General features: G+C 39.9%; 1 protein-coding gene across 1 annotated transcript in view; it reads right to left on the bottom strand.

The window, feature by feature from the left end:
• Positions 1–12,568, bottom strand: part of LOC128696870 (aminopeptidase N) — a 47,965-nt gene extending 35,397 nt beyond the window's left edge. The window contains exon 1 of the mRNA XM_070096046.1: positions 12,547–12,568. The gene's annotated coding sequence lies outside the window, so the exon portion shown is untranslated. The remainder of the gene's footprint in view (positions 1–12,546) is intronic.
• Positions 12,569–21,983: the final 9,415 nt, after the last annotated feature.

Here is a 21,983-nt window from a genome sequence, read left to right as displayed (position 1 = left end):
GCGGACATTGTAGAGAGAATGTGGTTTCAGAGGCTTTTAAGACGTTACAGAGTGGATGTGGTTTTTTGTGCAGGAGCACTGGGTGTGTGTTTGAGGTGGAAGGGTATAGAGTGTTTGTGGCACATTCAGATCACTTGAAGGGTGGGGTTGGTGTCCTGCTTCTTGAGGTGAACCTGTTTGTGGTTCTTAGGTGTAAACGGGGGAGTGGTATGTCTTACTGGTGGATGGGTGGTGGATGGGTGAGTGTGTGGCAATGGTGTGTGTGTAAGCTCCTGTGGAGAGTGATGTGAGGGTGAAGGACGAGTTTGTGCATGATGTTTTGGTTTACTATGTTAGGTCACTCCACCCCATCCCCCCTCCCGTTGCCGTCGTGGGGGCGATTGGAATTCTGTGATGCATATGAAGAACATGAAGCTGTGAGCGGCAGGGTATTGTTCAGCAGGCCTGAGTGATATGTGGGGTGTGGGTTTAGGGGATGTAATAGGGGGTTGGGCGTGGGAGGTCAAACATACGTTCATCAGGAGAAGTTATGTTGCCCGGCTTGATAGGATGTATGTGACGAGGAGTGTGCAAGTGGTGCAGGTGAGTACGGTGGATTTGGGACAGGTTGCCTAAGCAGTACCAGGGTTATTGGAAATTGAATGTGAGGCTTCTTGGGGTTGAGGAGAAGTGGGTGGAGTTTGGAAGGTTGTGGGAGGGCTTATGGAAGAAGGGTGGTGCTGCAGGTGACTTGTTGGAGTGCTGGGATGGGGTGGCGAAGGGAAGGATATGGCAGTTTTATGTGGGGCAAGGAAAGTGGGAGGCTTGGATGTTTTATGGGCTTCTTCAGTACTTTGAGGGGAGGTTGCGAGGATGTTATGGGAGGGGTGTTCAGGGGAAAGCGTACCCTGTGGGGGAAATTGAGATACTGAAGGGATGCATTAGGGACTTGCAAAATGAGAGGTTCAACGCAGTACGTGTTCAGGGAGGGCTGGAGGAGGTGCTGTGGGGCAATAGGCTGTCGCCCTGTGTGTTATGGGGACAGTGGGTGCGCTGGGCAGCCACAGAGATAGCTCGATTGGTGGTTCATTCGGAGTAGGGAGGGTATAGTGTGGGGCAGGAATTGTGGATGACAGAGGGAATGAGTCATTATGTGGACGGGTGGTTTGGGAAGTACTTGGAGAGGGTTGGGCTAGATAGTGAGGCATTGCTAGGGTTGGGCGAGAATGTATCCTGTGTTCTTGGTAGGAGCAACCCCCTGGCGTTGGGTGGGGACATAGACGAGGGGAGGTGTCGAGGGCATTGATGGGGATGGGGTGGAGCAAGGAACTGGGGATCGATGGCTTGCCCTGTGAATTTTATATGCAAAACTAGTGTGTACTGAAAGCATTTTTGGTGAGGCTCATGAATATAATGAAGGAAAGAGGAGCGTTGGGTGGGTTACAGGCAACGGTGGTAGTAGTATTGGTTAAGAAAGGAGAGTGTCCCAGCACAGTGAAGGATTACCGAGCTTTGTCCTTACTTTGTGCAGACTATAAGCTTTTTATAAAAATTTTGGGAAACCGTTTGAAATGTGTGGTGGGTCAAGTTGTAGTGGAGGGTCAATATGGGGTGCCTGGGAGGACTATATATGAGGGGCATGGGATAATAAAAGAGTTTGTGAAAAGGCTGGAGGGGGTGCAGGTGGGGAGGTGTCTTGGCTTTGGATTGGCAAGTGGCGTATGATTGTGTGGAAATCGAGGAGTTGTGGCAAATCTTACGATGGCAGGGTTTTGGGGAAGAAATAGTGCTCTGGGTTGAGACACTGTACTTTGGAGTAAGTGTGTGTATGCAGGTGAATGGGAGAGTGGGGAAGAGGATTCCTATGAGTAGGGGTCTTCGGCAGGGTTGTCCCCTGTCGCAACTTCTTTTTGCATGTCTACAGGACCCATTCTACAGGGCAGTAGAGGTGTGTATACGTGGGAGGGTGAGTTTGCATGTGGGGTGTAGTGAGCTGGGGATTGTAGGATATGTAGATGATACTATGATTCTTGTGAGGAAGGAGGAGGGTTTACGTGCAGTGGGGGAAGTCATACATAGGTTTGGGGGGCACGGGTTTGAGGGTGAATATGAAGAGATCGAAGTTACTGGATTTAGGGGCTTGGGAAGGGAGGGTAGATTAGGGCAGTGATGTGGGATGGCATGTGGTAGATCAGATAAAGATCTATGGAATAGTGTATATGGGAAATGATCAGGAGGCATAGATGGTTAATTCGGGGGGTGTTTTGGATCGGGTGGTAAGAAGGATGGATGGTTTGTGGCCAAGTCACTTGACAATTCAGCAAAGCGTCATCGTTGGCGGAGATGGACATTAAGAGAGTGCTCAAAAGGGTATTTAGATTTATTTGGGAATCAGTTTGTGAATGGCTGAGAATGGGGGTTGTAACTCTTCTGGTTAGTAGGGAAGGATTGGGTTTAATAGACTTAAAGCATAGTGTTAAATGTATATATTTGAAACGAGGGTTTTTATGTGTAGGAGGGTGTGGGGGAGGAGGTTGGATAGATTGCATGCGGATGCGTGTAAGTGGTGGGGCGGTTGGAGTTGCGAGAGTGTGTTAAGGGTGTTAATGCATACTAGGGACCTTTCCAGGATTTGGGTGGGTGATCTAGGGCATGCGGTCGGACATTTTAGGTGTGTGTTGTAACTGACAATCTGGAGTTTACCTGGAGAGACTTCCGGGGGTCAACGCCCCCGCGGCCCGGTTTGTGACCAGGCCTCATGGTGGATCAGAGCCTGATCAACCAGGCTGTTACTGCTGACTGCACGCAATCCAACGTACGAGCCACAGCCCGGCTGGTCAGGTACCGACTTTAGGTGCTTGTCCAGTGCCTGCTTGAAGACAGCCAGGGGTCTATTGGTAATCCCCCTTATGTATGCTGGGAGTCAGTTGAACAGTCTTGGGCCCCTGACACTTATTGTATTGTTTTTCATTGGGGAGATGTTGCTTCAATCTATGCTAAAACATCCTTGTAGAGAGGTAGATTCCCTGTTATTTGATGCTACAGAATGTTATTTACTATTTATTTATATATGTAATTTTCAGTAGTATACTTCTTGGTTTATTGTGACAACATTGGCTAGAGCTGGTTTATGTACGGCCCATATGTTCTTCTGTACATTGATGTGTGTGTCTACAATATGTTGTGACATAAAGGAATGTTCGGGTAACTGGGGGAGGGGGGTAGAGTATGGAGTTCTGCTATTGTTCATAGCACTTACTTTTCATGCGGATGCGGCATTACTGTAGAGAGTAGGGCAATGTTAGATTTTGTGTTATAATTTTCTATATTTGTTATATGTTAACATATGTAAAGATCTATGTCTACTGTATAAGGTGTTTTAAATAAAAAAAATTAAATTGATATTGTTATGATAAGGTTAGGTAAGTTTCCTAAGGTTCTTTTGGTACAAAATTATTAATTGTTACATTAACATAAATGAAAAAAATGTATTTTCAAATGCATAAGAGATAATTTTAGAAAGGACATAATTTTAAATCAATTCTTGTTAAATGAACAATTTTACCTATTCGGCACGACATTATTTTTATTTTTTTTATTATCACACTGGCCGATTCCCACCAAGGCAGGGTGGCCCGAAAAAGAAAAACTTTCACCATCATTCACTCCATCACTGTCTTGCCAGAAGGGTGCTTTACACTACAGTTTTTAAACTGCAACATTAACACCCCTCCTTCAGAGTGCAGGCACTGTACTTCCCATCTCCAGGACTCAAGTCCGGCCTGCCGGTTTCCCTGAACCCCTTCATAAATGTTACTTTGCTCACACTCCAACAGCACGTCAAGTATTAAAAACCATTTGTCTCCATTCACTCCTATCAAACACGCTCACGCATGCCTGCTGGAAGTCCAAGCCCCTCGCACACAAAACATCCTTTACTCCCTCTCTCCAACCTTTCCTAGGCCGACCCCTACCCCGCCTTCCTTCCACTACAGACTGATACACTCTTGAAGTCATCCTGTTTCGCTCCATTCTCTCTACATGTCCGAACCACCTCAACAACCCTTCCTCAGCCCTCTGGACAACAGTTTTGGTAATCCCGCACCTCCTCCTAACTTCCAAACTACGAATTCTCTGCATTATATTCACACCACACATTGCCCTCAGACATGACATCTCCACTGCCTCCAGCCTTCTCCTCGCTGCAACATTAAACACCCATGCTTCACACCCATATAAGAGCGTTGGTAAAACTATACTCTCATACATTCCCCTCTTTGCCTCCAAGGACAAAGTTCTTTGTCTCCACAGACTCCTAAGTGCACCACTCACTCTTTTCCCCTCATCAATTCTATGATTCACCTCATCTTTCATAGGCCCATCCGCTGACACGTCCACTCCCAAATATCTGAATACATTCACCTCCTCCATACTCTCTCTCTCCAATCTGATATTCAATCTTTCATCACCTAATCTTTTTGTTATCCTCATAACCTTACTCTTTCCTGTATTAACCTTTAATTTTCTTCTTTTGCACACCCTACCAAATTCATCAACCAATCTCTGCAACTTCTCTTCAGAATCTCCCAAGAGCACAGTGTCATCAACAAAGAGCAGCTGTGACAACTCCCACCCTGTGTGTGATTCTTTATTTCTTCTATTGTCCATGGGGAAGTGGAAAAGAATCTTTCCTCCGTAAGCCATGCGTGTCGTATGAGGCGACTAAAATGCCGGGAGCAATGGGCTAGTAACCCCTTCTCCTGTAGACATTTACTAAAAAAGAGAAGAAGAAAAACTTTATAAAACTGGGATGCTTAAATGTGCGTGGATGTAGTGCAGATGACAAGAAACAGATGATTGCTGATGTTATGAATGAAAAGAAGTTGGATGTCCTGGCCCTAAGCGAAACAAAGCTGAAGGGGGTAGGGGAGTTTCAGTGGGGGGAAATAAATGGGATTAAATCTGGAGTATCTGAGAGAGTTAGAGCAAAGGAAGGGGTAGCAGTAATGTTAAATGATCAGTTATGGAAGGAGAAAAGAGAATATGAATGTGTAAATTCAAGAATTATGTGGATTAAAGTAAAGGTTGGATGCGAGAAGTGGGTCATAATAAGTGTGTATGCACCTGGAGAAGAGAGGAATGCAGAGGAGAGAGAGAGATTTTGGGAGATGTTAAGTGAATGTATTGGAGCCTTTGAACCAAGTGAGAGAGTAATTGTGGTAGGGGACCTGAATGCTAAAGTAGGAGAAACTTTTAGAGAGGGTGTGGTAGGTAAGTTTGGGGTGCCAGGTGTAAATGATAATGGGAGCCCTTTGATTGAACTTTGTATAGAGGGGGGTTTAGTTATAGGTAATACATATTTTAAGAAAAAGAGGATAAATAAGTATACAAGATATGATGTAGGGCGAAATGACAGTAGTATGTTGGATTATGTATTGGTAGATAAAAGACTGTTGAGTAGACATCAGGATGTACATGTTTATAGAGGGGCCACAGATATATCAGATCACTTTCTAGTTGTAGCTACACTGAGAGTAAAAGGTAGATGGGATACAAGGAGAATAGAAGCATCAGGGAAGAGAGAGGTGAAGGTTTATAAACTAAAAGAGGAGGCAGCTAGGGTAAGATATAAACAGCTATTGGAGGATAGATGGGCTAATGAGAGCATAGGCAATGGGGTCGAAGAGGTATGGGGTAGGTTTAAAAATGTAGTGTTAGAGTGTTCAGCAGAAGTTTGTGGTTACAGGAAAGTGGGTGCGGGAGGGAAGAGGAGCGATTGGTGGAATGATGATGTAAAGAGAGTAGTAAGGGAGAAAAAGTTAGCATATGAGAAGTTTTTACAAAGTAGAAGTGATGCAAGGAGGGAAGAGTATATGGAGAAAAAGAGAGAGGTTAAGAGAGTGGTGAAGCAATGTAAAAAGAGAGCAAATGAGAGAGTGGGTGAGATGTTATCAACAAATTTTGTTGAAAATAAGAAAAAGTTTTGGAGTGAGATTAACAAGTTAAGAAAGCCTAGAGAACAAATGGATTTGTCAGTTAAAAATAGGAGAGGAGAGTTATTAAATGGAGAGTTAGAGGTATTGGGAAGATGGAGGGAATATTTTGAGGAATTGTTAAATGTTGATGAAGATAGGGAAGCTGTGATTTCGTGTATAGGGCAAGGAGGAATAACATCTTGTAGGAGTGAGGAAGAGCCAGTTGTGAGTGTGGGGGAAGTTCGTGAGGCAGTAGGTAAAATGAAAGGGGGTAAGGCAGCCGGGATTGATGGGATAAAGATAGAAATGTTAAAAGCAGGTGGGGATATAGTTTTGGAGTGGTTGGTGCAATTATTTAATAAATGTATGGAAGAGGGTAAGGTACCTAGGGATTGGCAGAGAGCATGCATAGTTCCTTTGTATAAAGGCAAAGGGGATAAAAGAGAGTGCAAAAATTATAGGGGGATAAGTCTGTTGAGTATACCTGGTAAAGTGTATGGTAGAGTTATAATTGAAAGAATTAAGAGTAAGACGGAGAATAGGATAGCAGATGAACAAGGAGGCTTTAGGAAAGGTAGGGGGTGTGTGGACCAGGTGTTTACAGTGAAACATATAAGTGAACAGTATTTAGATAAGGCTAAAGAGGTCTTTGTGGCATTTATGGATTTGGAAAAGGATTATGACAGGGTGGATAGGGGGGCAATGTGGCAGATGTTGCAGGTGTATGGTGTAGGAGGTAGGTTACTGAAAGCAGTGAAGAGTTTTTACGAGGATAGTGAGGCTCAAGTTAGAGTATGTAGGAAAGAGGGAAATTTTTTCCCAGTAAAAGTAGACCTTAGACAAGGATGTGTGATGTCACCGTGGTTGTTTAATATATTTATAGATGGGGTTGTAAGAGAAGTAAATGCGAGGGTCTTGGCAAGAGGCGTGGAGTTAAAAGATAAAGAATCACACTCAAAGTGGGAGTTGTCACAGCTGCTCTTTGCTGATGACACTGTGCTCTTGGGAGATTCTGAAGAGAAGTTGCAGAGATTGGTGGATGAATTCGGTAGGGTGTGCAAAAGAAGAAAATTAAAGGTGAATACAGGAAAGAGTAAGGTTATGAGGATAACAAAAAGATTAGGTGATGAAAGATTGAATATCAGATTGGAGGGAGAGAGTATGGAGGAGGTGAACGTATTCAGATATTTGGGAGTGGACGTGTCAGCGGATGGGTCTATGAAAGATGAGGTGAATCATAGAATTGATGAGGGAAAAAGAGTGAGTGGTGCACTTAGGAGTCTGTGGAGACAAAGAACTTTGTCCTTGGAGGCAAAGAGGGGAATGTATGAGAGTATAGTTTTACCAACGCTCTTATATGGGTGTGAAGCATGGGTGATGAATGTTGCAGCGAGGAGAAGGCTGGAGGCAGTGGAGATGTCATGTCTGAGGGCAATGTGTGGTGTGAATATAATGCATAGAATTCGTAGTTTGGAAGTTAGGAGGAGGTGCGGGATTACCAAAACTGTTGTCCAGAGGGCTGAGGAAGGGTTGTTGAGGTGGTTCGGACATGTAGAGAGAATGGAGCGAAACAGAATGACTTCAAGAGTGTATCAGTCTGTAGTGGAAGGAAGGCGGGGTAGGGGTCGGCCTAGGAAAGGTTGGAGGGAGGGGGTAAAGGAGGTTTTGTGTGCGAGGGGCTTGGACTTCCAGCAGGCATGCGTGAGCGTGTTTGATAGGAGTGAATGGAGACAAATGGTTTTTAATACTTGACGTGCTGTTGGAGTGTGAGCAAAGTAACATTTATGAAGGGATTCAGGGAAACCGGCAGGCCGGACTTGAGTCCTGGAGATGGGAAGTACAGTGCCTGCACTCTGAAGGAGGGGTGTTAATGTTGCAGTTTAAAAACTGTAGTGTAAAGCACCCTTCTGGCAAGACAGTGATGGAGTGAATGATGGTGAAAGTTTTTCTTTTTCGGGCCACCCTGCCTTGGTGGGAATCGGCCAGTGTGATAAAAATATATATATATATATATATATATAAACACTGATCTCTGGCTGAAGGAGACTCGAACCTACGAACCTTAGGACAAGGTACGCAGTGCTTTACCAATCTACCCACACTGGACCAATACCTTGGCGTGTAGCATGCGCTACACGTTTGATCCAAGGCAGCCAGTTTTCAGGGAGAAGGCTTACAGCTTTTCATCTCATCCCCTGCATGCATCAGCCTTACTAGAGATTTGAACAATGCAAGGAATTCGCGAGAGCATTCGAAATATACACAAACACTGATCTCTGGCTGAAGGAGACTCGAACCTACGAACCTTAGGACAAGGTACGCAGTGCTTTACCAATCTACCCACACTGGACCAATACCTTGGCGTGTAGCATGCGCTACACGTTTGATCCAAGGCAGCCAGCTTTCAGGGAGAAGGCTTACAGCTTTTCATCTCATCCCCTGCATGCGTCAGCCTTACTAGAAATTTGAACAATGCAAGGAATTCGCGAGAGCATGCGAAATATACACAAACACTGATCTCTTCGCATGCTCTCGCGAATTCCTTGCATTGTTCAAATCTCTAGTAAGGCTGATGCATGCAGGGGATGAGATGAAAAGCTGTAAGCCTTCTCCCTGAAAGCTGGCTGCCTTGGATCAAACGTGTAGCGGATGCTACACGCCGAGGTATTGGTCCAGTGTGGGTAGATTGGTAAAGCACTGCGTACCTTGTCCTAAGGTTCGTAGGTTCGAGTCTCCTTCAGCCAGATATCAGTGTTTGTGTATATTTCGCATGCTCTCGCGAATTCCTTGCATAGATATGTATATATATATATATATATATATATATATATATATATATATATATATATATATATATATATATATATGTGTGTGTGTGTGTGACCGCCACAGACAACACAACATATGCGTCACCTTATCACAGAACTGGGGCTGGCCAGGACAAGATCCTGCGTTCCCATGCCCAGCCCTGTGAGAAATGAACACAGTACGCATCACTTTGTCCACTGAACCATAATTTGTGGTTCTAACAGGCATCAATACGTCTCTATTAAGGACACAATCTCATTAATAAGACCACTGGATACTGGAGTACCACAGTGTAGTGTCCTTGGTCCCCTGCTCTTCCTCTTATACATCAATGATCTTCCTAATGTATCATAACGCCTTAAACCTATTGTCTTTGCTGGCGACACGACTTATGTCATCTCCCACCCTAATCTTGCCTCACTCAACACTATTTACGAAGAGCTTGTAAAAATATCGACCTGGATGACTGCTAATAAGCTTACACTTAATATTGACTAAACTTTCTACATTATGTTTGGGAACAGAACAGGTGCTACGCAGCTGAACATAATGATTGACAACACTCTTATTGCTAAACATAATGAGGGCAAAATCCTGGGTCTGTACCTTGACAACAACCTGAAATTCAACACCCATATCCAACACAACAACAAAAAAAAAGCATCCAAAACAGTCGGAATTGTCTTCAAGATACGTTACTACGTACCACAATCAGCCCTACTCACACTATACTATTCACTCATCTATCTCTACCTCACCTATGCTATTTGTGCCTGGGGATCAACAGCAGCAACTCACCTAAAGCCAATAATATCCCATTAAAAAGCCGCAGTAAGAATTATCACGCAATCCAATGTTAAACAACACTCCTCCCCCTCATCTTCAAAGACCTAAAGTCCTAAACTGTACAGAATATTCACACCTACTACTGTGCAGAACCATAAATTCTAATATTAACCCTCAACTAAAACACTTTTTTGATAGTTGCAACAGGACCCATAGACACAATACCAAACACAAAATCTCTATGACATCCCTCGTGTCTGGCTAAACTTTCCAAAATTTCGATGGTCATATATGGGCCTAAAATCTGGAACTACCTGCCTGAAAACTAGAACAGCAGACTGAACCACCATTTTCAAAACTACCGTTAGTTAAAAACATCTTATCTCCCTAACACACCCCATCATCAGCTAACCAAATGAAAACCACCTAGTTCTCTTTTTTTGTATCATGAACACATTCAAAACAATACAGTCTTACTCTCGTTATCTTTAATTCCCCATAATTTACACTTACACTTACCCAAATGACTGCAAACATAAAATTCCTAATATTGGTATTGCCTATAAAATCTTAAGTTAGTCCTATGTTTGCCTAAGATGTTCTCCCAATATATGAGCTGTAATATGGGAGCTGTAACAAAAAGTGTATCATGGAAAGACAAATCCATTCCAGTTACTAAATTTACATTTGTATTGTTCTATGATTTGTACTACCTCACTATTATAAATCTTATTATGTATGTACCTAATTATGTAAGTATCTAATAATGTAAGTTAAAATGTACTGCTCCATAACCTGTATCAATACAGAGTAAGAATTAGTATCAGTCTGCCCGAAGTGCCTAGGCATCCTAGTGGACTTCCTTGTAATTAATATTTTATAACATGTAAACCACACATTGTAAGCTTTACAGTAAATAAACATTTTCATTTTCAATGATCTCTCTCTCTCATATATATATATATATATATATATATATATATATATATATATATATATATATATATATATATATATATATGTCGTGCCGAATATGTAAAACTGGTCAATTAGCAAGAACTCATTTAAAATTAAGTCCTTTCTGAAATTTTCTCTTATACGTTTAAAGACATTTTTTTTTCATTAATGTTAATGTAAATTTTTTTAATTTTGCACCAAAAGAATCTTAGAAAACTTACCTAACCTTATTATAACAAGAACAATTTATTTTAGCCTAACCTAACTAAATATATTTTAAATACGTTTACAATAATTTAGTACTAAACAAACACGATCATATATATTTTTTTCGTAAGTTTCAGAATGATTTTGGCGAAATTATTGCATACACAAATTTTCACTTCTCCTATTCTCAGTAGTAGTACCAGTTCCTAGTAACCAATTACCATAAATTCTGCTTACAATGTTTCCATAGGTGACACTCCACATTATGCATTGTACGGTGTAGATAATATTTTAATCTTAAATAAAATTACAACCCTGATGATTTCATAGCAACTCGTACCAGCTTAGCTCAAAGTGTCTTTAGAAGAATCCGTGAAACACTTCATAAATCAACAGCAGAATTTACAAGAGTCGCAAACACTCGAGCAAAGCCATTCAAAATCAAAGTAGGTTCTAGAGTTATGCTGACTAACTTTAACAAAACGTCTGCAATGCCTAAGCTTGATCAAAAGTTTGTTGGTCCTTATCGAGTAGTTGAACATATCACTGGTAATAAGTATAAAGTTAGAGAAATTAGTACTGGTCAGTATAAAGAATCGCATTTAGATCATAAGAAGTTAGTATGTGATGGTAATGATGTTCCAACCCAGACTAATATGACAGACTCTGACAATCCTCCTGATCCTGTACTCTCTACCTCTGATACTCAGTCAGACAATCAACCTGAATGTCGTTATTCCCTACGTACACAACAGGTATTGAGAAATCCTCAAGTATCATTTGTTACTACCAATTCAAATTTGCCTCATATACAGCATGAGTTAGCCAGTGCAACAGAGTTTGATCCTCCCAGACATGACACCCATTCTGCATATATCAATCTCACCATAGCAGAGTTGGGGTTAAATGTAAATAACCTGTATAGATGAATAATTACAGTATCAACTTATCAGTATTCAAGAATTTTTTGTGTGTGTTCATGTTCTCTCTGAATTCTGAGAGTTAACAGTCTAGATTTGAGTGCACCGAATCTGCCTTTCTGTTAAACACTTCTTTCTTTGTATATATTCCTTCCTCAGAATCCGTAGATCACATGAATACAGATCGATCGATCAAATTTTTTTTTTATCACTTCTATTGTGTAATCCCAATGTTGAGTTTCCGATGAGTTGTGCTATATCATACCTTGTAATGCGTTACAGTTTTATTACAGTTTCAATTACGTAAGCTTCCATTCCAATATTCTACTTATGTATGTTATAATGTTCAATTGTTGTGTACTTTGACATTGTATAGAATCAGCCCAAGCCGTACACCTGCCATCTCTAGTTTGTAGTAGCTGTATGTCGGGACGACATACGTTAGCGTCGCCGAGCTCTCAGTAGTAGTACCAGTTCCTAGTAACCAGTTACCAGTAACCAGTGTACCAGTAGATGACTCACTACCAACCGTCTGCGTGAATCATTGAATGTTATTCATATTGCTGCTGACCATAGCAGGATTTCAAACACCCCTCACCCTGTAGGCACTTGTGAGTCAGTCGAAGACAGGGAGCAGAGAGAGGCAGGTCGGCTGTTGGCGGTTCCCATACTTCCCGTTATATATTATATGTACAAACCAGCCTACGTGAGTATTTTTACCCCATCCACGTTATCGAAACCCACATGACACTATATGGCAAGATGAGCGTTGCTATTTAAGCCAAGTTCGCAAGTTCTGCCTATTCGGCACGACATATATATATATATATATATATATATATATATATATATATATATATATATATATATATATATATATATATATTCTATATCTAAACGGCAAGAGTATTTACCTGTTCAGCTAAGTAGAGATGTAGACATGAGACATTAAACAATGTTCTCAAACTATTTAAAGCAGTTCTGGCATCACTTTATCTTTGACGATAACGAAGTTCATTATCACAACACCTGACACAATTATTGTTAAAATAAAACTAATTAATAAAACGAGAAACTTCAGCTCAGTCTATTTACCAGAGATATTTGGCTCCATAAAGATTTTGCTTGAAAATTATTACTGGATATTCAGAGATTTCGAAAGATTTCCATATCAAACATTTTAAACCACGTGCAGAGAGAGTGTTCACAGCTGTTTTTGTGGACTTTTTCTCATTATTTGATGTCAATTGACCATGTGTGTTGTGGATTATTATCTGCTTGTAACCAGTTACAGTAGCTTAGTCTAAAATTATTTTATTTTCAGATATTATTATTGTGTGTTCGTGTGTGCGTGTATATATATATATATATATATATATATATATATATATATATATATATATATATATATATATATATATATATATATATATATATATATATATATATATATATATATATAGTTAGAGCTAAACAAGGAGTAGCAGTAATGTTGAAGGATAAGCGATGGGAGGAAAAGAGTATAAATGTATTAATTCAAGGATTATGTTGAGTAAAATAAAGGTTGGATGTGAAAAGTGGGTTATAGTAAGAGTATATGCACCTCTAGAGGAGAGAAGTGTAGAGGAGAGAGAGATTTTGGGAAATGTTGAGTGAATGCGTGGGGAGTTTTGAACGAAGTGTGAGAGTACTTGTGGTTGGTGATTTCAGTGCTAAAGTGGGTAAAAATTAGTTAGAGTAAGAGGTAGATTGGACAAGAGGAAATTGGCAACAACAAGTAAGAGAGAGGTGAAAGTGTATAAACTAAGGGAGGAGGAATTTCGGGTGAGATTTAAGCAACTATTGACAGAAAGGTGGGCTAGTGCAAGTATTAGTAGTGGGGGGAGGGGTTGAAGAGGGTTGGAATAGTTTTAACAATGTAGTATTAGAGTGTGAGGCAGAATCTTGTGGCTATAGGAGGGTGGGTGCAGGAGGAAAGAGGAGTGATTGGTGGAATGATGAACTAAAGGGTGTGATAAAAGAAAAAAAGGTAGTTTATGAGAGGTTTTTACAAAGCAGAAGTGTTATAAGAAGAGCAGAGTATATGGAGAGTAAAAGAAAGGTGAAGAGAGTGGTGAGAGAGTGTAAAAGGAGAGCAGATGATAGAGTGGGAGAAACACTGTCAAGAAATTTTGATGAAAATAAGTAAAAATTTTGAAGTTAAACAAGTTAAAAAAAAACCTAGGGAAAGAATGGATTTGTCAGTTAAAAACAGAGTAGGGGAGATTGTAGATGGGGAGTTGGAGGTATTGGGTAGATGGTGGAAATATTTTGAGGAACTTTTAAATGGTAACGAAGAAAGGGAGGCAGCAATTTCATGCATTGGCCAGGGAGGTATACCATATTTTAGGAGTGATGAAGAGCAAGATGTGAGTGTGGGGAAAGTGTGCGAGGAATTACGTAGAATGAAAACGGGTAAAGCAGCTGGAACTGACGGGATCATGACAGTAATGTTAAACGCAGGGGGGGATATAGTATTGGGGTGGTTGGTATTTTTGTTTAGTAAGTGTATGAAAGAGGGGAAGGTACCTAGGGATTAGCAGAGAGCATGTATAGTTCCTTTATATAAAGGGAAGGGGGATAAAAGAGATGGTAAAAATTATAGAGGAATTAGTTTACTGAGCATAACAGGAAAAGTGTACGGTAGGGTTATTATTGAAAGAATTAAAGGCAAGACAAAATATAGGATTGCGGATGACCAAGGAGGTTTCAGAGTAGGTAGGGGATCTGTAGATCAAGTGTTTACATTGAACCATATATGTGAACAGTATTTAGATAGAGGTAGGGAAGTTTTCATTTCATTTATGGATTTTGAAAAGGCATATGATAGAGTGGATAGGGGAGCAATGTAGCAGATGTTGCAAGTATATGGAATAGGTAGTAAGTTACTAAATGCTGTAAAGAGTTTTTATGAGGATAGTGAGGCACAGGTTAGGGTGTGTAGAAAAGAGGGTGACTACTTCCCGGAAAAGGTGGGTCTTAGACAGGGATGTGTAATGTCACCATGGTTGTTTAATATATTTATAGATGGGTTGTAAAAGACGTAAATGCTAGGGTGTTGGGGAGACGGGTGTGATTAAATTATGGGGAATCAAATACAAAATGGGAATTGACACAGTTACTTTTTGTTGACGATACTGTGCTTTTGGGAAATTCTAAAGAAAAGTTGTAAAGGTTAGAGGAAGAGTTGGGGAGAGCGTGTAAAGGTAGAAAGTTGAAAGTGAACATAGAAAAGAGTAAGGTGATGAGGGTGTCAAATTATTTGGATAAAGAAAATTGGATATCAGATTGGAGAGGAGGAGTATGGAAGAAGTGAATGTTTTCAGATATGTGGGAGTTGACGTGTCAGTGGATGGATATATGAAGGATGAGGTTAACCATAGAATTGATGAAGGAAAAAAGGTGAGTGGTGGGTTGAGGTATATGTGGAGACAAAAAACGTTATCTATGGAGGCAAAGAAAAGAATGTTGGAAAGTATAGTAGTACCAACACTCTTATATGGATTTGAAGCTTGGGTTGTAAATGCTGCAGCGAGGAGATGATTGAAGGCAGTGGAGATGTCCTGTCTAAGGGCAATGTGTGGTGTAAATATTATGCAGAAAATTCAGAGTGTGGAAATTAAGAGAAGGTTGGAGTTAATAAAAGTATTAGTCAGAGGGCTGAAGAGGGGTTTTTGTGGTGGTTTGGTCATTTAGAGAGATTGGATCAAAGTAGAATGACATTGAGAGCGTATAAATCTGCAGGGGGAGGAAGGCGGGGTAGGGGTCGTTCTTGAAAAGGTTGGAGGGAGGTGGTAAAGGTGATTTTTGTGGGCGAGGGGCTTGGACTTCCAGCAAGCGTGCGTGAGCGTGTTAGATAGGATTGAATGGAGACGAATGGCATTTGGGACCTGACGAGCTGTTGGAGTGTGAGCAGGGTAATATTTAGTGAAGGGATTCAGGGAAACCGGTTATTGTTATATAGCTGGACTTGAGTACTGGAAACGGGAAGTACAATGCCTGCACTCTAAAGAAGGGGTTGGAATATTGGCAGTTTGGAGGGATATGTTGTGTGTCTTTATACGTATATGCTTCTAAACTGTACTGGTCTGGGCAAAAACTCTGATTATGTATGAGTAAAGTGAAAGTGTTGAATGATGATAAAAGTATTTTCTTTTTGGGGATTTTCTTCCTTTTTGGGTCACCCTGCCTCGGTGATAGACGGCCAACTTGCTAATATATATATATATATATATATATATATATATATATATATATATATATATATATATATATATATATATATATATATATATATATATATATATATATATATATATGTATATATATATATATATTTTATTATTATTTTTTTATTATCACACTGGCCGATTCCCACCAAGGCAGGGTGGCCCTATATATATGCAAGGAATTCGCGAGAGCATGCGAAATATACACAAACACTGATCTCTGGCCAGAGATCAGTGTTTGTGTATATTTCGCCGAATAGGCAATTCAGCCCACCTAAGTAATTTTTCAGTCCTATGAAATCAGCCAAGCGAAAGTCAGGGACAGAGATTTGATTGCCATTATTAGGGGAATTCCATGATATATTAAAACTGAGTGATTTGTGATCACTTTCCCCAAGTTCATCATTAACCTCAAGATTATTAATTAGTGTTTCCCTACTGGCAAGAACCAAGTCAAGGAGGTTATTTCTCCAAGTTGGCTCTGTCACAAACTGTTTTAAAAAACAATCCTGGATCGTATCAAGAAAGTCACCTGACTCTAAATTTCCTGTCTAATTACTCCAGTCAATCTGTCTATAGTTGAAATCTCCCATTAACACAACATTTTCGTATGTAGATGCCTTACGAATTTCGTCCCATAGAAGTTTACTGCACTCCCTATCAAGATTTGGGGCCCTGTAAATCACACCCAACATTAGTTTTTCTTGGCCCTCGAGAAGCTGTAACCAAACAGATTCAGTGGCTGACGCTTCTAAATTTATATCTTGTCTAACACAACAATTTAAATTGTCTCTGACGTACATCGCTACTCCACCACCCTTCCTGTTGATCCTGTCAGTGTGGAATAATTTATAGCCTTGTATGTGACATACATTCAGAGGGCATCTCTCTATCTTTCAGATTGAGCCAGGTCTCTGTTATAGCAATAATATCTATGTTTCCTGCACTTGCAATTAATCTTAGCTCATCTATCTTATTTCTTACACTCCTGCTATTAGTATAGTAAACCTTAAGGGAGCGTCCCTTGCTGCCCTCTGCTGTCCCCCTTTGTTTGCTGACCTGATCTATTGTCTTTAATTATAACTTCATGCTGAATGCCTTTTATACATTTACTGTTTCCAACCCTAGTGTTGCAACCTACTTGTTTCTCACACACACCCATACCTCTATCTTCTGTCAGTTTAAAATCATAGGCATTTCACCAATGGCCTTCTCAATTGAGTTTGCAAGTGCTACCACCCCAGCCCCAGAGAGATGTACCCCATCCCTTGCATACATATCATGTTTGCCATAAAAGTTGTTCCAGTTGTCAATGAATGGGATTGCAAGTTCCTTGCAATATCTGTCAAGCCAGCAATTTACACCAATTACCCTAGACAACCATTCATTTCCTACTCCCCTTCTAGGCAAGATGCTACATATGATTGGGACCCCTCCCTTAGACTTAATGAAATCTATAGCTGACCTGTACTTATCTAGCAGCTCTTCTCTCCTACCCTTCCCAATATCATTTCCACCAGCGCTGAGACAGATAATGGGCTTGTTCTCATTACCTGACATGATATTATCGAGCCTGTTAACTATGTCCCCAACACCAACTCCAGGGTCTGCACATTCTATCTCTCATCTTATTCCTGTTACAAAAAGCACAGTCAATATATCTTACCTGAGAGTCACCAACCACAAGAATGCGCAGTAGTACCCTTACCTTCACTGGCCACTGAAGTACATTCATCCTGAAGAACAGAGAAGCTATTTCCTACCTTCAGATCTTCACTCTTAACTTTCCTTATTCTGATTCTCCTCCCATTACTGGTTACCACTCGCCACTTGTAGCAGGTGCTGGAGTGCACCTCACTGCTGGTAGCCGTTGCTACCTCCCCACCTACAGCCTCCTCACAACGAGAAACAGACTGCACCTCACTGCTAGAAGCCTCATTCCCCACAACTCCAGCCACCTCACACTCTCTCCCACACCCATTGAGGTGGACCTTCAGCCTCCTAATCTCCTCCTGGAGAATGATTGAGGTGTATATATGGAAAACAATAATTAATAAAGGAGATGTAAATGGCGTGCTAAAAATATCTAACAGACAGGACTCGCAGCAATGGTTTTAAATTGGAAAAAATCAGATTCAGGAAGAATATAGGAAAGCACTGGTTTGGTAATAGAGTTGTAGATGAGTGCACCAAACTCCTGAGTACCGTCATAGAAGCTAAGACGTTGTGTAGTTTTAAAAATAAGTTGGATAAATACATGAGTGGGTGTGAGTGGGTGTGAGTTGGACCTAAGTGACGTGTCTGACCTCACTAGGTCAGTGAGGTCAGAAGGTCAGTGAGCTTAAGGTCACTTGATTAGTGAACTTAAGCCGGTAGGGGTATTGGACCTGCCTCGCATAGGCCAGTAGGCCTATTGCAGTGTTCCTTCTTTATGTTCTGAAGTACTCAAACCACCCCGACTGGTACCAACAAACATTCCACAAAGTCACTTAAATCACATGTCTTTCCCAGTTTGGGACTCGGTCTAAACAAACTCTGATGCTGTTAATCATGTCTGCATTCTCTCAGGCATTGACGTTCTTGCACGTGATTGATTGATTGGATATTTGCATTAATGAGCAGGTGCACAGATCACAAGGAATATTTTATAATCTATTTAAGTCTGTTCTCTCTCTTCCCCACAATAGCATTGGTATCTTATCTAAGGTGGGTGATATGCTGCTAGCAGTCTCCTACGAGGAGAAACACGAGGTGGGTTATTCTCTGTATATTGCGTATTGGTTTATGTATATATGTAATATGAGGGGAAAATTTAATGGCCGGGACATCTTCACAAGGGCAGAATTAGCGACTAAGATTTTCTTCTGACACACTAACAACCTAGTAACTGATGCCATTTGAATTCAATTATTTTTTCTTTTTTGGTAAGATTAAATTACAATAATATATGTAATTCCAAAAACGGATTAAAAATTCTCTGCATGTATATACCATGGAACAAACACACACTGTGTATACTTCCTGTCTCCAATCGGATAAGTGCTCATGGTGAATCAAGTATGAACATGTTTTTTTCACTTTAGGTTAGGTTGGTTAGATTCATTTAGGTTAATTAGATTTGGTTACGTTAGATAAGGATAGGTTATTTATGGTTACATAAGGTATCTCTAACATAATCCAACCAGCCTTTCAGATACAGAACCCAATAGAATTCAGCTCCACCCAGCTAATCAAAAGCCAGTACAACCATTAGGTTAGGTTAGCTTGAGTTAGTTTAGGTTGGATTTAGATTAATTGGGTTTCTCTAATTATGTTTTTTTTGGATTAGGTTGGGTTGGGTTGTTAGTTTAGTTACCAAATGTAACCTAACATTACCTAACGAAATATACTCTGACTTAACCTAACTCAATCTATGGAAAAGGATACTTGCGCACAGTTCAAAACGTTCAAATGAATTAAAGTTTCGCCAGGAATAGCTTCGTCATTCCTAATGATGAGATTGATCAAATACTCCTGGCTAAACGTTTCCCTTAATAAATATCCTGAACTATACACAGATGTCCTACTTTACCAGTTTGTCAGTATCACCATATCTATTACAGCCAAACCAAAGCTAACCTGACATAAATAATTATTTTGGTCAAAATGCACAAAATCAGACACTCCCTGTTGAAAAACTCTGCCGGAAACCTATTCTAAATATTGACAAAACAGTGAAACAGCCAATCCAAAGTTTCACACACCATATGGCGGTAGGTTTTCACTGCATTGTACACGAGGATGCTTTGTGTGTGAAAGCTGGTATTAAGAAACTTCAAGAACTTATTGAGATAAATGGTATAAAATACCGACATGATGGAAAAATACACAAATACCGTATAATGCGATCCTTTATTGACTATGTTTCGCCCACACAGTGGGTTTTATCAAGTCAGAAACACATCTGGATAAAGCCCACCATGTCTGCAAAACATAGTCAATAAAGGATCACATGATACTACATTTGTGTCTTTTTTCCCATTTAAGAAGTTATGAAAATTGTGGTCATTTTCATTTCTTTGCGTGCTTTGAAAATAGTAAGAATTTCAGAATTTACTGACAAGTTGAATTCAGTATACTGAGGACTAGTTATGTACAAAAATGTTCGTCGAGTTTCTGTGCTAAAATGAACTGTTAAGTGGATGAAACTTATCTGTTTGACAAATGAAAAATATTCTTGTCAAGAATTATCTGACGTTGTGTGGATTTCTAGGATTATTTTTTCCACATTTATTCTCACAATTAAACAACTTGAACACCAAATTACAAGGATCTGGCAATACACGATGTTAGGTTTGATAGCTTAATGTTTTCGAAATAAACTAAACTATTTTAAACGTGGTGTTAATGTACCTTAAATTATTTACCAAACCTAAAAAAAATTCATGAATGATCTTGAAATTCATGACAAAACAGAGGCCTTCAAATGCAATTTTAGAGCATCATTGATTCAACTACTGAGCAATCTGCCTTAAGGTTTACTAAATACAGGTAATTTGAAGAAATTTCAAAATTCATGAACTGAACAAACTGTGTAATATTAGACAATATAAATCTGGAAAATTTTGAGATGTAACTGATTAATTTCCAAAGCAATTCAGTTTGGAGCCAAAAGTTTGTGTACTCAAGAGCCAAATTAGAAAATACTGAAAATTGCAGAAAATGGACATCTAATACTTTGGAAACTGCATTTCTGAAACTTTTGACCAAAAAATTTAGCTGCGGCAATACTGACCTTTTTTTCATCTACACTTTCCTACGAGTCATGTTTTCTTTGACGAACATTGTCATGGCTGTCATGGTACATAGGTCTGAAAACAAGCCTGATGTAACACTTGTTATCGTTGATGCAGCAGCAAAAGTCTCACCGAAAATAAAATACATTTTTCTCATTTTTTTATTTTTTCACTGTTTTATAATATGGACCAAATGTTATCATTTCACTGTCAAATTTACATGAAGCTTATAAGGTACAGTACTATATATAAATGATGTTACTTTTCAACTATCTTTTTCAATACACTGATATTATTATATTTTTTATTAGGCTTATTAAACTATATGTTCATTTATTTGACTCTGCTGTACTTTTGTTAATAGTAAACAATGAATACACCTAAACACCTGGATTCCTCTTTCTTTTAGGTAAGGATTCATTATTATTTTCACTAATTCCTGAAATTTAGCTCTTGTGAATTACTAATTAAAAATACCATGCCATTCCTTCAGTTATCCCATTTACAACAATTCAGAAGAGTTATTGACTGCCTAAGCAGACTTCTGCTAATACTCTCAAGTATTTTATGTTTTTCTTCCATAAAAACACAATTGTAAATAAGTCATGGAAGGGGTGGGGCTTGAAGCATGCCAAGTGTATTCTAAAACTCAAAGGCTAGTGACCGGTGAGCCTTAATACTCACTTGCCAAGGTTTCAAGCCACACCAGTTCCATAATTTCTCCATAAAAATTGTAAAATAATAATAATAAACAATAAATATTTATTTTTAACACATCGGCCTTCTCCCACCAAGGCAGGGTGGCCCGAAAAAGAAAAACTTTCATCTTTCGGTCTGTCAGTCTTGCCAGAGGCGCGCTTACACTACAGTTATAAAACTGCAACATTAACACTCCTCCTTCAGAGTGCAGACACTACTTCCCATCTCCAGGACTCAAGTCCGGCCTGCCGGTTTCCCTGACTCCCTTCATAAATGTTAACTTACTCACACTCCAACAGCACATCAAATCCTAAAAACCATTTGTCTCCATTCGCTCCTGTCTAACACGCTCACGCACGCTTGTTCGAAGTCCAAGCCCCTCGCACACAAAACCTCCTTTACCCCCTCCCTACAACCACCAACCTCTACCCCACCTTCCCTTCACTACAGATTTATAGATGAATGGTTCAGAGAACCGACATGTGTCTAATTTATCAACTACAGATTTATACACTCTCGAAGTCATTCTGTTTTGTTGCAACCTCTATATATCCGAACCATCTCAACAATCCCCCCTCAGCCCTCTGGATAATAGTTTTGGTAATTCCG

This window comes from Cherax quadricarinatus, chromosome 52 (assembly GCF_038502225.1).
Source record: "Cherax quadricarinatus isolate ZL_2023a chromosome 52, ASM3850222v1, whole genome shotgun sequence".
Lineage (NCBI taxonomy): Eukaryota > Metazoa > Arthropoda > Malacostraca > Decapoda > Parastacidae > Cherax > Cherax quadricarinatus.
This window is presented reverse-complemented; position numbering and strand designations above follow the sequence as displayed.